Source organism: Dendropsophus ebraccatus, chromosome 5, assembly GCF_027789765.1.
Source record: "Dendropsophus ebraccatus isolate aDenEbr1 chromosome 5, aDenEbr1.pat, whole genome shotgun sequence".
In the NCBI taxonomy this organism is placed as follows: Eukaryota; Metazoa; Chordata; class Amphibia; order Anura; family Hylidae; genus Dendropsophus; species Dendropsophus ebraccatus.
This window is the reverse complement of record NC_091458.1, coordinates 48,235,296-48,252,729: the sequence shown is the minus strand read 5'-3', so window position 1 is coordinate 48,252,729 and position 17,434 is coordinate 48,235,296. Positions and strand designations below refer to the sequence as shown.

At 44.8% G+C, this 17,434-nt stretch overlaps 1 protein-coding gene across 5 annotated transcripts in view; it reads right to left on the bottom strand.

Annotated features, from left to right (window-relative positions):
• Positions 1-15,062, bottom strand: part of KMT2D (lysine methyltransferase 2D) — a 93,412-nt gene extending 78,350 nt beyond the window's left edge. For 4 of the 5 annotated variants that reach the window (XM_069970091.1, XM_069970095.1, XM_069970094.1 and 1 more), the window contains exon 1: positions 14,567-15,062. The gene's annotated coding sequence lies outside the window, so the exon portion shown is untranslated. The remainder of the gene's footprint in view (positions 1-14,566) is intronic. The other variant, XM_069970092.1, reaches the window with a different exon arrangement.
• Positions 15,063-17,434: the final 2,372 nt, after the last annotated feature.

Genomic DNA, 17,434 nt, shown 5'->3' with positions numbered 1-17,434 from the left:
TTATATACACACACACACACACACACACACACAAATCCTAAGATAATATTACAGGAAATATAAGGACAGGAGCAGATGGACCAGGAGGGCTTTATGTATAGACAATCCGTGTTTCTTGTATAGCTCTAGGAATTGTCATTGTTGCGTCAAGTTAACGTCTAAAAACTACAAACTACCTCTAAAATGGATGAGTGTTAATACTTATCTCAAGTACAAAGAATAGAAGCATCACTAAAAAGCAAGTAAAACACCCAGACCCTCAATGTGTAATACTAGGTGCTTTATCAGTCTTGTGTTCCACAGAAATCACGTGTAAAAACCTACCCATAGCACATGGTAACCATCTTCATATACAAACGTTCAACAAGAAGCACTGTCACCAACACAGGGGACATAGGACAACCCTACCTTGTGCTGAGAGTTCCACAGCGAAATCCGCTGCAATCCTGTGCCCTGTCATTTTCTATGACTTTACATACTTATGGTGCGTTTACACGGAACGTACAATCGTACGATTAACGATGTCAGTAACTTTTTTTTTCATAACAATCAGCGTTTAGACGGTACATTATATCGTACGGAAAATCGTTTTACGATCGCTTAAGCCTATCTCACATATTGGTTAAATTGGCGAACGACTTGCGAATTTTTTGCGAACAACAATTCGAGAACATGATGTAAGATCGAAATGAACGATTTCTCGTTCGTTGTTTGATTGTTCGCTGCGTTTACATGTATGATTGTTCGCTGCGTTTACATGTACGATTATCGTTTGAATTTGATAGTTATCGCGCAAATTCGCACGATAATCGTTACGTGTAAACGCACCATTACAGCGGATCATTTATTCCACTGCGAATATTTTACCGACCCGTCCTACTTTACCTGGCCGTGCTCCTGCTTGTTGCTCAGGGTCCCAGCTTTCTGGCGTCTCGCACAGCCAACCAGTAGCTGTGGCCGGGCAGTGCAGTGATTGTCTGAGCAGGAGGCCAGGGAGCCGGAAGCCTGAGAATCAGGCCAGGTAATGCATTAGCCTGGCGGCTGCCGGGTTAACTAGGAGGGGGCTTTATGTACTCGCAGCGGAGTGATAAATCCAAGTATTTATCACAAAATACAAGTATTTAACGCCATAATAAAATGACAGGGCACAGAATTGCAGCTCTCACTGCAGAACTTGCAGCATGAAACCTGCTGCAATACTGTAGGTGTGAAACTGTCCCTACATCTAATTTTTACATGTCAACTTAAAGGGGTAGTGCGGAGGTAAAGAATTAGTCACAGAATAACACACATTACAAAGTTCAACAACTTGGTAATGTATGTTATGTCGGGGAAGGGCCCCCTTCCCCGTGTCCCACCACCCCCACCCGTGTACCCGGAAGTGTGGTGCGCTATACATACCTGTTACGTGCCGACTAGTCTCCGATCTTCAGTCTGTGATGTCATCTTCGGACGGCCGGGCCGAATCCCTCCGACCGCCCTGGGTGCCGGCCGCCCTCTGCCGCGTCATCGGCTGCTCAGCCGAGATTGGCTGAGCCAAACTGTGCTCAGCCAATCGCGGCTGAGCATCTGATGACGCTGAAGAGGGCAGCCGGCACTCGGGACAGTCGGAGATGTTCGGCCGGCTGCCCGAAGATGACGTTGTGGCACAAGATGGCGGACGGGCGCGACACGGATCAGGTATGTATAGCGCACCACACTTCGGGGTACACGTGCGGGGGTGGTGGGACACGGGGAAGGGGGCCATTCACAGACATAACATACATTACAAAGTTGTATAACTTTGTAATGTGTGTTATTCTGGGAATAATTCTTTACCGCCGCACTACCCCTTTAAGTGCAAACTTAAGTTGACAATACCGGTCAGCCAGCAGTTACCTCTCCTATTCTCTCCATACACATGAAAGTTCAGCACAGCCAAGCGTTCAAGCGTTTCCTGCAGGTAAAGGTAATCTCCCACCCAGACTGCTCTGGTGGCAGCCCCTTTCTCCAAGAATAAAGCGCTTGGGCAGTTAAAAAAAAAAAAGGCCTGAGCTCTATCTCCACCGACATCTGCTGCTAGAGACTCGGGATATCCCTATACACTTTATACCGATAGTCAAATCCACCACCACCAGCAGTGGCTTTGGCTGATTTTAGTATAAAGTGTATGGGGACTTTAATCTTCAAAACTTCCAGTGTTCTCAGCTGTTGTATACTGACTACCATCCATAATACCAGTGTACTTAAATGGCTGCACTATACAGAGATTGTTGTTGATAGTGTACCAAAGGGTCATGATTTAGTTTTGAACATTTATACAAAAAGTTTAAAAACACTACAAAACTTTGTAAATACAGTTTTATTATCTTTTCATTAGGAATTATTGTGGTGTACTCTCACTGATCCCTGCAAATGACTGAACGCTTGTTTACAACGTAAGATTTGCAAACAATTAAAAATTATGTCAGCACAAAATATGATATCAACAGCAAACAGACGACTTCTCGTTCATTCTTTGACCGCCGCCATGTTCACACCACGAAATCATCACTTAAAATCGAATAAAAGCGTTAAATGGGTACTTCAAGCAGAGTTAATAAAAATGGGGAGCGGTGGGCACCTAATAAAGTAATATCCTGGTGCCCCTGCAGCAGCACCCCTGCTCACTGTTACCCTCTAGTCTGCTGTATCTCCTGAGTTCCTGTGGTGTCACAACACCACAGGGACTACAGAGGTGTTCTGTTTCAATCCCTGACTGGCTGAAAAGGCATTTCTGAGTGGTGCAATGACGTTGCAGGATCGGGGCACTGTGGTGGACTGGGACCGGTAAGTATCACTTTGCTATTATGTTCCCACAACGCTCTCCCTTGACAGTCTTCAAATGTGCCAGATATATCTCAGTTTTCAGGCTGACTGATAAATCAGATGTATCTGAATGCAGTCCAGAACAAGTTTAGATCAGCTATTAGTTGGCTTAATTAAAACCAGAATCATATGCCAAGATTTTTGCACATTTTTTATCATTTTGACTATGCCTCCTTTTACCAAGACCATGGCCCTTTCGTCAGAGTGCAAAAAAGTGACCAAAAAAAAAAACTAAAAATTTGACACAATTTGCATCAGAGTTTAGACATTAGCAACAGAATTTTTCGTTTGTTTTCTTGTGGTATTTTTCCTATGACAAATTATGTGACAAAGATTTCTCTTAAAGAATTTAAGACTGCACCAAAAACTATATACCCGTCTAAACATGCACTTACTTAAAGTAGAAAAAAAAAACACAAAAAAACAAAAACAAATGAGGTACATGGAAGAAAAAGCAAGCTTTCGGAGAAGATAATACACTTTGAGCAGGCTGTATTTTAAAAAAAGTTTCTACTGTCCCCAAGAACATGACAAAAGGGGGGGGACACATTACTGATGGAGGGATTTTTAACATATGGCCACAGTGTTGTTCTGTAGAAAATGCTATGTGTTACACCAGCTACATAGATGTGTTATTACGGTATGAATGTTGAAGTACCTGAAGTCATGATAGGTGGAGAGATGAATGGTCATTTACTTCAGTATTATTTATTTGCTTACAAACACTGCAGGTGGAGGTCATATAGTGTCTGGCCACGTTCACCCTTTTTTTGCAGTTCTCAGTCTTAAATGGTTTAAAAATTGTGGTGGTTTTTGGTCATAAATTATATTATTGTAAAATAAATGTGTATGTACAAATGGCCACTTTACTGTTGAGTTCAATGGAACTTGAATAAATAATATTTTTTTTAGCTATAAAAACAATGAAGGATTATTCCCCAAAGATTAAACATAGGACTTTTAATATGATATTTAAATAAAAGCTAGCTTGAAAACACATATTTGGAGTGAATAAACAAATGTCTACACATATGAACACAAAGAAACTAAAAGGCAAAACACCCAAGATTCAAAACAAATACCAACCACAGCAGTGCACAAAGCACCTGTCACCAAAGGCCTAGTGTATGGAAAACTGCTGAAAATGTGACACTTTCACACATCATTTTTGGGGAAAACACTGCAGTTTTACTCAGTTTTTTTTTTTTTTTTTTGAGCCAAGCAAAAAGTGGATTCTACAGGAATAGGAAATACAAGGGAAGGACTTGATCTTCTGCTTCTGAAACCACATAAACTGCATTGTTTTAAAAGAGGCAGGACCCTTTTTTTTCCTAGGATGCCCAGGTAAGGGGATGGGTGGGAAAAAAAAAAAAAAAACCACACCAAAACATCCACTTACCTCCCTGGCTCCCACCCGCATTCTGCCGCTCCAGCAGCAGACTAATTTCAGGAATTGAGATGGGACTTGTGTGTGGCAGTCCTGATCGCCTCTGCCATGTTACATCTCAATACCAGGAAGTGGATTTTTTAATCACACACCCCTTCACTGTGCATTCTAAACAAAAAGGGGTCCTGGCCGGAGTACCCCTTTAAGCCTGCAACATGAAAATGAGATGCTATCTACTTGTCTGCTACCATAAGCTGCTGCAGATTTCCTCTGTGCAAATCTAAAGAATGTCTACAACTGGTCTAGTAAAAGCTAAAAAGCAGACAGATCAAGAGCTCACTTAAAAGGGCGCATAATGTGTAAAAAGAGAAGGCGCCGTAACTCCACCACAAAATTGACAAGACATTATGGAATAATGCAGCGTGTAAACAAGGCTTTTCTTTGTTTTTGGTTTTTATCATGTTGATTACTACAACGTCCGACAGCAACGGTTAATACCAAATAAAACCACACAAACCAAAATAACCAAACACCACTTTTCCAGTGAAGTGGCTGCTACATGTAACAATTCCACTTTGGCCTTATCCACATGTTCAGTATTTTTTACCGATTGGGCATTTGTAGTGCATTCGTATTTCTGTAATTATTTTGTTTCCCCAACATGTCAATTATAACTCATCTGTATTTTTTTTATGGTAATATGGATGCCAAACAGGTTTCAATCAGTTAAAAAAATTGCGGATCCCATTGATTTCTTTATGGGGATCAAGCATGACAAAGGCTCATGAAATAGAGCTGAAACGTTGCACTTTTTTCTATGCAAAATGGAACAATAAAGTAATAGCACCTTGATGAGGAGATGCTGTCCTTTGCTTTTTTCTTCTATATATTTATTATAGTTAGTTTTGCTTGGCCCAAAGCCTCACAGACCACAAGCAGAGAAAACTCCTCACTTGTGATCCTCTTAGATTTGTTAAAGCTAAAATCTGGTGCAATGTAAAGGCTGGTGAACTATACTGAACCAGCAGTATGGCGATATTAGGCAAAAAGAACCCGGTCATCTTTGCTCAATAAAACGGGAGGCGATAATGGAAGGATTTTAATCACCAACATGGCTCAGAAGGCCCATCTGTCCAGTTCTCATAGCTACTTCCAGTAAGCGCTGTGTATGAAGAGCATTACAGGCTCATAGCTGTGTAAAAATGACAAAATGGAGACCAAGTGCGAAGTATAAGGCTATATTCACACGTGACATGTTAGCAGACTAAGGGTCGTTCACACTACAGAAAACAGAAAATTCCAAGTCTGCCTCAGTGTCTCAATGTTATGTATAGGGTGCATCTGCTCTCTGCTGCTTTCTGTTCAAAGAATTGAGCGGCGCCCCCTATACATAACACTGAGACACTGAGGCAGGTGGGATTCTTTTCATGCCTGAAATGTGAGGAGTGATCCATGAGCAACTACACCTTATGTCTAAAACCAAACTGATACATTTTTAGAAAAATGTACCCCAATGTAGTAACTAGCTGACTACATTTGGGCTACTGAAATCAAACCAGTGTGTGCGTCTACCAGTGCAAATGTATGTCGGCAACACATGTTCTGCCAATGTATCCATGCCACAGACATGATGTGAAGAAGCCCTTATCGCCTTTACCTCAAAAAAGGTGATAGAACTTTAGGTTTCTTCCTTGCAGAGAATTTTTGCATACACCTTGAAGTACTGAAGAACCTCATTTTTCCATTTAAGGTTATAAGCCACTAAAGCAGTTTTTACACAAGCCGATTACTGGCAATGAGCAATGCTAGAAACTCCTATTTAGACAACAGACCCGGGTAAAATTGTCAACGATCAGCCAAGGAGCGGAAAAATGCTTGCTCCTCGGCTGGTCTCATCTTTTGTGCGGCATCAAAATTTATCGCTATTGGCCGCACATCTCCCTGTGGAAAATGGAGCTGTGCAACCAATTACAATATATTTAAATGGCCTCAATGATTGTTCATGCAATTAATTGCGCCCTGTAAAAGGCATCTCACTGATCGGCGCTCATTTCCTTGTGCAGACAGCCACAAAAGGTCCCTAAATTAAATTACTTCTGCAATTAAAAAAACAGACCCAAACAGGTATTCCAATCTCCTCTCAGCAGGTTTTCCCCTGGCTTAAAGCGTAACTATAATTTCAGTAGCCAAAAAATGAAATTTCTCAAATAAAACCCCCCATGTGTTACCCTTTAAAAAGAGCCCTAAACTGCGTTGATAGTGTGTACGTTTGCTGAGATGTCACCAGTTGTTTGGCTCAGAAGAATAAATGAATTTTTCTCCTGGCTGAGAGAAAGTGGGTGTGGCCTATCCCTCATCTCCCTGGCTGCATCCCTCTATCCACTGAGCAGCACCTTAGCAGATGTATCACACACAGTGGGATCAGATACAGCCCCAACATACAGTATCACAATGTAAGATTAGATACAAAGCACCAGCCGATGGTATCACACACAGTGGGATTAAATACAGTCATCTGCTCTCATTACCCTGTAGGACAATTTCAGCGATGGAGGTGGGGGCACCTGCTGCAGACATCTGACAGTGAGTGCTATATGTACTATGGAAGGACTACAGCTGTGTTGTGCTGGGACTAGTAGTCCTCCCCTCAGTCACTCACCCTCATGCAGTACATTGGAGTCATGGTGGCATGTCCTCCCTGGGTGAAGCACTGAGTACTTGTCCCTCCATCCATCTCCTCCCCTGCGCTGCTCCTCACACACAACACCCTCAGCTCTGCTATGTGATCTCTGTGAGGGGAGAGAACGTGCTGCTAGGAGGGGGGGGGGGGGGGGGTTTGTTTGTGTGTGTGTCAGGGCTGTTATCTGATGCTGCTGTCAGAGTCTGTGCTCTAAAGGCCCTATTCCACGGAACGATTATCATCCGTATTCGGCCGATATCGGCCGCTACAGACGATAATCGTCCCGTGGAAAAGAGTGCAACTATCAGCCGACATCGTTCATGTCGGCTGATCGTTGCAGTCGCTTGTTTTTCAACATTTTGAAAAACAAGCGACTGATAGCAGCGATCTGCTGCCGTCGCTCCGTTGAATAGGAACGTCGGCAGCAGACGCTGTTATATCCTATGGGCTGCCCGAACGATCAGCGATCACCCGGGCAGCCCCCCCGCAGCTCCCCACCCGCACTCACCCACTCGCTGCAGCTGCGTTGAATAGCGGCGGCAGCGAGCGGGGAACGAGGAGCAAACGAGCGCCGAGAGCGCTCGTTTGCTCCTCTAAACGACCCGTGTAATAGGCCCTTATGTACGGATCTGCAGGGAGGGGGCGTGTCCAGCAGGAATGCAGAAATAAGTCAGAGCCAGACAGAGCTGTAAGGGCATAATCAGCCGTATGTATTTAAAAAACTGTTCATTTTAGGTTATTAATGTATATTGCAAAAATTGTTATCATGCCCTAAGCCAACTAAAACTGAAAAGGTCAAAATATTTTATAGTTACGCTTTAAATAAAAAATACTCTGCAAATAAATCCAGACAAAAAATAAAAAAATAAAAATAAAGAGAAGTGTGTGATTTTACTACAGAAACTACACACACAAAAAAAAAAAATTCTAACATTCCATTAGGGTGGGTTCATACTGAGTAATTCTCGCGGATAATGTCAGCCGACGGAGTTCCGGGGATATTATCCGCGAGAATTCATCAGTATGAACCCACCCTAAGGGTCCTATTCCACGGGCCGAGGAGGGCCCGATCAACTATGTAAATGAGCGGCTAGATCGCCGCTCGTTTACTGGGCCTATTCCACGGCCCGGTGATCGTTGAGCGAGGTACCGATGTCCTTGCAGCCCTTGTAGCATCATACATTACCTGTCCAGGCTTCTTCTCCGCGCTGTCTTCATCCCCAGGTCCCACGCACTCTATCTTCAGAATGGCCGGTCAGCTGACAGGGCACACTCAGCCAATCACAGGCCGCAGCGTTCCCGGCCTGTGATTGGCTGAGCGCTCCGTCAGCTGACCGGCCATTCTGAAGATAGAGTGCGTGGGACCTGGGGATGAAGACAGCGCGGAGAAGAAGCCTGGACAGGTAATGTACGATGCTGCTGCTTGTCAAATCGTCGGTCGCCCGCTGCGCACCGCTATTCAACCGTAGCGATGCGCGGTGGGGGAACGATGATTTTAGGTCTGGCCCTAAATGAACGATCAGCCGATGACACGATCATCGGCTGATCGTTCTCTCTATTTCACTGAACGATAATCGTCCGAATCGGGCCAAATGGGCCCGATCCGGCCGATTATCGTTACTGTGGAATAGGGCCCTAACTGTGGGTTGTGCTGCTGATCTGTAGTGTTTGCGCTGAACAATCCACAACGATGGACTAACATGGAAAATTTCATATCACTTCATCATGAAAAGTCTATGCGGCTTTCAAAAGTGGGGTAATTGATTTTTCACTGCACAAAAGAGTAACATTTCACATGACGCTACACTTACACATCTCATGGACTCACAGCTACAGACAGATCTACAGATGTGTATCCGTTATTGTCAGCAATGCCTATTTGGTGAATGGTCCATACTAGGATCACTGCCTCATAACACCTATGGCGTCTGAAAGTGTCCGTAGTCTGTCCGCAATTACAAATGTGTGAATGAGGCTTAATGCTACAGCTACACAGAAAATCTGCAGCAATTACAGGAGTGTCTGGAACATGAAAACTGATAAGCAATGCTTAGGAAGGACATGACTAAGTGAGGGTCATGCTACAGACCTGCATATATTGCTGGGGATGCACAGGCAATTTCCAGCAAACCCTAAAACACAAGGATCAAACTACATGTTCCATCTTTCTCATAAAATTTTAAAGGAAACATCAACAGATATTGATATGCTATGGATTTAAAAATCTTTAGCGCTGATAAATTTCTGCAGATTTGTGAAATCTCACCACTGGCAGGGTACTGGAAATCCACACAGGACATGGTGACAAGATCACAAAGGTATAGGTATATATCTATATCTATGGGGGGTTTTTTGGAGGCTGATTCAGGGATTTATTCTAATTGCCAGTCTATATAATCAGAAAAAAAATAAAAAGCAATCAAAATTTTTCTCTTACACCAATATGATATTAATAAAAACTAGAGATCATGGCACAAAAAAAAACACCCCAGCCAGCCCTGTAGGTAGAAAAATAAGGCGGGGAGGAACATTGCATTAATTCGACCCGGACTTTTGTGCATCAAAGGGCTTTGTCTTGAAGGGGTTAATCGTTCAAAAATCTTTCGGTGTATGTACACATCGCTTATTTAGAAATCTGATTGTATACTAGAGTGTACGAACGATCATAATTACTAACAGCTATGGTTCTGTGTATTATGATGAGCAAAAAGTGCTTGTTTGCTATTGTTATTGGAGAAAACGAAAATTCGCCTTGTCTAATAGGACCCTCAGTGCAATGTCAAACATGGACAGACGATGTTAAAGCTATCAAAGCATGATGGGAATTGTAGTTTTGCAACAGCTTATGGACTGCATGTCTGACATCAGATTATTGGGACTTTTCATAAATCTGGGCCTTTGTGAGCAGGACTCCAGACCACGGTCAACCATATTACAGAGTCCTGCACACAAAGGACCAGATTTATGAAAAGTCCCAATAATCAGACTCACCATAGCAACCAATCACAGCTCATTCTCAGAACCAAAAACTGAGTGGTTGCCATCTGTCTAATACAAAAACATGTCTAATTTTTGTTTCGGACAGATCGGTAAATCTAGGCCAAAGTGTAGAAGGTTTCAGAAAAATGGATTGAACCTGGTCACAATTAGTCAATACAAACCTATGAGCATGTCGCCAACATTCCAGCATCCCTTTTTGACAGGATGACGCCGTACAGCCCAATGCAGGGCTTACAACATGGCGTGAATGTAGCCTTAGGGCCCTATTCCACCGGACGATTATCGTTTGCATAATTGTTAACGATTAACGATCTCAAACGACCGCTATTGCGAAAGACCTGAAAACGTTCACTCATTTCCATGGAACGATAATCGTTACTTATGATCGTAATTGCGATCGTTTTTTCTTCACTATTTATTTGCTATTGCGTTCGTATCTATTGCGAACAATCGAACGATGTCTTATTCAATGCGAACGATTTGCGAACGTTTTGCGAACGAGCAACGATAAAAATAGGTCCAGGTCTAATAAAGCGATCAACGATTTCTCGTTCGGTCGTTAATCGATAACTGCATTTCAACCGAACGATTATCGTTTAGATTCGAATGATTTAACAATAATCTAAACGATAATCGTCCAGTGGAAAAGGGCCCTTAGTACTGGGAATGACCTCTAAAGCATGGTTAACGCTGCAGTGGTCAAGTGCTGGTACGGCATCACCGCTAATCTGCCAACTAAGATCAGTTGTCAGCGACTAAAGCAAATCAAAGAGAAGGGTTCTAGGATTATTTTAGTCTCTCATTATTATTATTATTAGGATATTAGTTGTGGTTTTTGCTTATTAAAACACTTGAGCAACCTTTGATACAACAAAACTTTAAAAAAAGAAATGTAATATAGATATAAATAGACATATATAGTATCTTTAGAAACTCATCAAAAACTGACCTGTTAGTACACATGTAGCTAAGCACAAATGTTCGGTAGGGAGAATGGAAAGTGACTGCAAGGTATCCCACGAGTCACTTCAGGACATTGTACAATCCACAATAAGTGACTGTACAATACATACTAAGGCCATGTTACCACTACAGGATTTTAGCGCTAAATTACGTCCATCTATCAATAATGATCATTATTTATGTCCGTCATTACCAATGTTATTACGTTTACATTGTGTGAACATAGCCAATAAGTGTATGCAAACCACTATCTACATATTGCAGAAAAAGTCTAATCAGGATTTTATATAGGCAGCATGCTTATTCATGTCACCCCCTCTGCCATGCATGGGGTATGCAAATTTATTGGCAACAATGGCAAAGGACAATTGAGCATGCACCATGCTACAGACAATACACATAGGATCCACTAGAATATATGGACACCACAAAGATGCTCTGGTATTTTTTTCTTAATCGGTACCACCACTACCATGCAAGAATTGTCCCGAGAATTGGATAAGGTGTTCGGGGTGCACCCACAGACATTGCCTAGGTACCTATGTACTATAGCCACAGCGAGGTGCACAACCTGCTGTATGTATGCAATAACATTGTTTGTCACTGTCACTTCTCTGAGCAGAAAGGTGACACAACTTGTGCATAAGACTATAGTCACACACCTTTTAATGACAAATCCCAAATGTCAGCACAAAGTGGGGGCTGAAAACTGACAATTGCATTGATTTAAAAAAAAAAAAAAAAAAAAAAAAACAACACGTCACAGTACTTTATAGGCCCAGACTACCTAATGTCAACTACACAAATCAGATTCTCCTCGAAAGCAGACTTCTCCGTGACATTATAGATTGTCAGGATTTCTACACCACATTTCCGGAGGTGTAGTTGTTTCTTTCACCTACTATGTAGTTTGCACAAATGTGTTCACAGTGGTGGCGCTTGGTCCACATGGTACACCCAGTAAGAGCTAACTGTGTACATATAGCGTACCTGTAATAATGCCCAGGCACATAGATGGACACCAATGGCGCATAATGATATATTAGGGCAGGGATGGGGAACCTTGGCTCTGCAGCTGTTGCAAAACTACAATGCCCATCATGCTATGCCAAAGCTTTGGCTGTCCAGGCATGATTGTAGTTGTGGTTTTGCAACAGCTGGAGAGCCAAGGTTCCCTACCCCTGTATTATGATTCACATGCAGTGTATTTCATGCAAGGAAAGCTGCAGCTTGCCATCAGCTGGTTTCTCTGCACCCAATGCTGTGGATATGATGCTGAGGGTTTTATGCCATGTCCAGCAACTTAAGGACTGAAATGTGGCAGATTTTTACTTTTATCTTGAGGTTAATTGGAAAAATCTGCAACAAATCTGCAATGAGTCCTATGATAACATTCCCTTAAATAATACAGCAATATTCAGATTCACAGATTACTTAGAAATCGTTAGAAATCTTCCTAAAAACATATACGCTACCTGTGTGAACACACCCTAACAAAGCATGTGCTTGTAATACAGAACACTACTTTCACGTCTAGAAGTCAATACGTTACCACTAAACAACAAAAGGGTGAAAAACTTTCCATTCTAGGTTCTTTATGTCCGTTCCACTCCTGGCACTGGCTAAGGGTAGCTTCACACACAGTATAGCAGCAGATTTTCTGCTGCGGATCTGCAGCAAATTTAATCTAAATAACTGAACACAGCAACAAATCTGCACCATCAAATCTACTGCAGATCTGCTGTGGATCCTGTACGTGTGACTGCACCCTTAGCAGATTTGATGCGTGTTTAGTTACTTAGATCAAATCTGCTGCGATACGGTGTGTGTGAAGCTACCGCAGCAGATTTGACTAAACGAATGAACACCGCATCAAATCTGCTGCACATCCGTAGAAGATTCGACAGCGCGGATTTAATGCTGTAATCATTCATTTAGTCAAATCTGCTGCGGATCCTGTACGTGTGAACGCACCCTAAAAGAGAAAAAAACTGACCAAAATAAAACAGTGACTAGTACATGTGGCCCAAGCCTTGCAAATATAGCGCCTGCCTCTAATCCCCTCCACGATTAGGATCACACCATGTTTTGCACTAATGGAACGTTAAAAAAAAAAATGCACACATCTAGGTACGCACATTTCCATAGAATGAAAATAAAAAATGGTTTTAACAGGATAACAAAGCGTTGTAGTTTATAAAGTGCCCCCCTCCACCCCAAATAAGAACAAAACAGTAAGTAAAAGTATACAAATTTTGCAAAAGCTGGCTGCATCGACGCCTAGGAACCCGCCGGATTATCCATTTCTGTGCGATTTTAGAGCAAAAACGGATGGCTACCTCCCAAATGCTGTGACTCCAGCCTCAGGCCTCATTCACACATCCGCATTTATCCGTTATGCAAAAAAAAAAAAAAAAAACAGAATATGCTGTAGTGCGGATCAGCCGCTGCAGAAAGGGTCACTGTCTAGAACATAGTGGTCCATGAATTGCGGACCACTACTCCGCTGTCCACCATCGTGGGTCCGTGATCGGTGACAGCATTTGCAGACATGTGAATGAGTCCTCATCCTTCCCTCTAAATCTACCAGAGATGACTGGAAGGGTAAACAAACGTGATACAATGTTGTAAACCGAAAACAACAAATCAGAGATTTAGACTATTGAGTTATTAATCATCACAAGTAGCACTTCCTCTTATACGCAACACGCAGAGTACCCCTAACCTGCCTCTCCGCAAAACTACAACTCCCATCATGCCCTGACAGTCCGGCAGTAGTTCTGCAACAGTTGGGAGGGTGCAGGTTGGGAGTCACAGTGGGATAGAGGAACCTGCTCAGCACATGGCACCTCCACACAACAATAGAGCGGGTGACTGGCACACACATGGCTGCTGCCACCCCTCACCCACTGCCCAGGTGTACCTGCCATGGCCATACACACATAGGGTATTGTCACACATATATACACTGCGGGTGACAGGAACCCATCCTCGGTGACAAGCTCTCCCTGCACCTGATCCCTCACAATTTTCAGAATAAGCTAAATTAAAATAAAAGTGTGTGTATGTATATATATATATATATATATATATATATATATATATATATATATATATATATATATATATAGTCTTGTAGGTTTAGCTGTGCATTGTCGGCCCTGGTCTGGAGTGGCAGCACACCGAGCAGCCCGTGCCCCCGGTGCCCCCCTGCTGCTGCCCGTGCAGGCCCCCGGTGCCCCCCTGCTGCTGCCCGTGCAGGCCCCGGTGCCCCCCTGCTGCTGCCCGTGCAGGCCCCGGTGCCCCCCTGCTGCTGCCCGTGCAGGCCCCGGTGCCCCCCTGCTGCTGCCCGTGCAGGCCCCGGTGCCCCCCTGCTGCTGCCCGTGCAGACCCCGGTGCCCCCCTGCTGCTGCCCGTGCAGGCCCCGGTGCCCCCCTGCTGCTGCCCGTCCAGGCCCCGGTGCCCCCCTGCTGCTGCCCGTGCAGGCCCCGGTGCCCCCCTGCTGCTGCCCGTGCAGGCCCCGGTGCCCCCCTGCTGCTGCCCGTGCAGGCCCCGGCGCCCTCCTGGCATTGTACTGACGTGGGGAAGTGATCGGGCCGCAGCGACATTTCCACCCAGGCCGAGGAGGGGGCGCACAAAGAGGCGCAACACACACGGCCGGTCCCCTCCCAGCACTCCCATCTCCTCACCTCTACAGTGGCCGGGGCAGCATCTCACCCCGTCACCCGATACTACGCCCGGGAGTTGGGGGGCGGCGGGGAGCAATGGTTACCCCAGGGTGCAGCTACGGCCTCCCCGGCCTTCCTTACTCCATGCCCCGGGCCCGCTGCGTCCCGATCTCACGCTCTTCCTCTTCGCTGGCTTCCCTGTCGTTCTCCGCCTCCCAATTCTCAGTCGCCGAGCTCAAAATTCAGTCGCCATTTTTCCTTTCCCGGAGATAAAATAGTCCAGTCGAGAGCCGGGATGTCCCCGATCGTAGCGCTCAGGCCGCAGCAGGCCCCCCCCTCCCGGCACACATACACACACAGGGGGGGAAACAGTCCGGAAGCAGGGGGAAGGCGGCAGCGAGGGCGGAGCCAATGCCTTTGTCGGTGTATCCGGTTGCCGGATTTCGTTGCTCTTTTCCAGCACCGGGTCTTTATTAGAGCTGCGGCAGCGGAGGAGGAGGAGGGATACGCGCGACCGCTCGGGATGTGACTGTGCAGTGACGCGGCTCCGCACAGGATGCTTCCGCCGGGGGGTTAACTGCTTCGCTGCCGGGCTCGAGTGTGAGAAAGCACGTGGGAAAGAGAAAGGGAGGGAGGGGGGTTGCCGGGTGTTCTTCCAAAAATGGTGGGCGGGAGGATAACAATAATAATAACAACATGGAGGGAGATGCAGGCCCGCACTCTGAGGGTGGGGTGTACCTGTGTACAGGTGAGGGCTGGCTATTGTCACAGAGAAGCCTGTCCAGGACAAGTCCTTCAAGTGTCCTTCTCAGGGAACTTCTATCTGTAGTCTATTCCATTCACTAGCTGAGTGACTACATGTATGGCCGCTATATACAGGCAGTGTAGTCAGTCATGGAGCAGTTCAGGACCTTAGAAAAGCTGGGTCACTGGAGTTGTAGTTGTCACCAAGGGCAGACATACTGTAGACACAGAGCTGTCCCTGCCCATCTGTCAGGTGAAAACTGGGGAGAGTGTAAGGGTATGTCCACACTACCGGATTCTCATGGAGAACTTGCTGCAGATTCCGCCCCATGCGCTCCCGCTTCACTCTCCGCCTGTCCCATAGGCTCCATTCTATGGTCAGGTGGATTCTGCCGTCGGCCCAAAGAATGAATATGTCTATTCTTTGGACGCGATCAGACTATGGAATCTACGCGGAGATCATCCCACAGATTCTGCGGGGGCGAGCAGTGGAATCCGCAGGATGTTCTCCGTGCAAATCCCGTAGTCTGCTGAATCCCCGCGGCCATAGAATGGAGTCTATGGGACCGGGGGAAATTCAAATGGGAGCATGGGGGGCGAGCGACGGAATCCGCAGAGTGAGAATTCCGTAGTGTGGACATACCCTAAGGGGCCTATTAGACAAAGCAATTTTTCTTTTTCTCCGATTAACGGTAAACAAGAGCTTTTGTGAACGACCTGAAATCGCTCCCCATAATACATGGAACAATAGTGGTTAGTTATGACTAGCTATTGTGGTCGTCCTATACTCGGTTATCGTTCGCTCCTGAGTGATTACGCCAAACGGCCAATGTGCACATACACCGAAAGAATTGTGAACAATTAATGATCAGCCCGAAAGATGCGATCACCGACACATGAACGACTGCTCCTTCGATCATTGCCTGTATACACATGGAAAGATAATTGCTTAAATTTCTTACGCAGTTCTTGATAAAAAAAAAAAAGTCCTTACAAAGCACATAGAGGTGTATTAGTGGCATCTGTGGCTGTTCATGCAGACAGATGAAAATGGACATCAGCTAGAATCTGGTGTAAATTTCCAAAAATGTGCCTGAACTGGTATAGACTAGGCACATGATGAATGGTAGGTGTGCAGAGGTATAATACACACCATGATGTCATAAGTTATAACATATCAAGAAGACACATAATAATGGTTGCTGTGTATAGTGTGACATCATACAATGTGATGTCATATCTCAGGAATGGAGGCTATACCTGCAGGATTACTGTGGATCTCTTTCTATCACACCCTTTGGGCTAGGTTCACACCACAGTTTTTGTAAAATACTCCTGATGTCAAAGGGTATGTCCACACTACGGAATTCTCGCGGAGAACCCCCCGCGTTCCCACTTGAATTTCCGCCAGTCCCATAGACTCCATTCTATGGTCGGTGGAATTCCGCCGTCTGCCCAAAGAATAGACAGGTTAATTCTTCAGCTGGACGGTGGAATCCACCTGACCATAGAATGGAGTCTATGGGGCAGATGGAGAGTGAAGCAAGAGCGCACGGGGAGGAGTGACCGAATTCGCAGCAAGTTATTCACGTGATTTCCATAGTGTGCACATACCCAAAAAGGTCCTTATGGGTTTATTGGCCTGACTTTAGCCAAAGGAGCACACTTTAACAGATGTTTGGCTGGTTTATATCTGTATATCTTTCTGTCTAACTGTAGGACATATAGTCATACATACAAAGATGGCACATATTCCCTGACACAGTGCAAGCATACACCTTATGTAAAAGTCCAAGAAGGATGTTATAGGGGTTGGCCACTTTATAGTAAAATAGTTCAGTGTACAGTATTAGTAAGTGTACTTACACTTACTGACAGCAGACTCCCCTCCTCCAGGCTGTGCTGCCATGCCATGTATGCTGAATTGCCCTCCCGTCCATAAGGCCCTATTCACACAACCGTGGTTCTATCAGTAGTTGTGGACCTGCAACTGCAGACAGAACATAGAGCAAATAGTTTTCAATGCCCTGTTCACACGTCCGCATGTGTGTACAGGGCCGCGATCCGTGCCACAAAAAAAGCACAGGTCCTAGTGCAGACAGACTTTGCGGCACAGATTACTATTCCAATGTAGAGCTCTGAGAA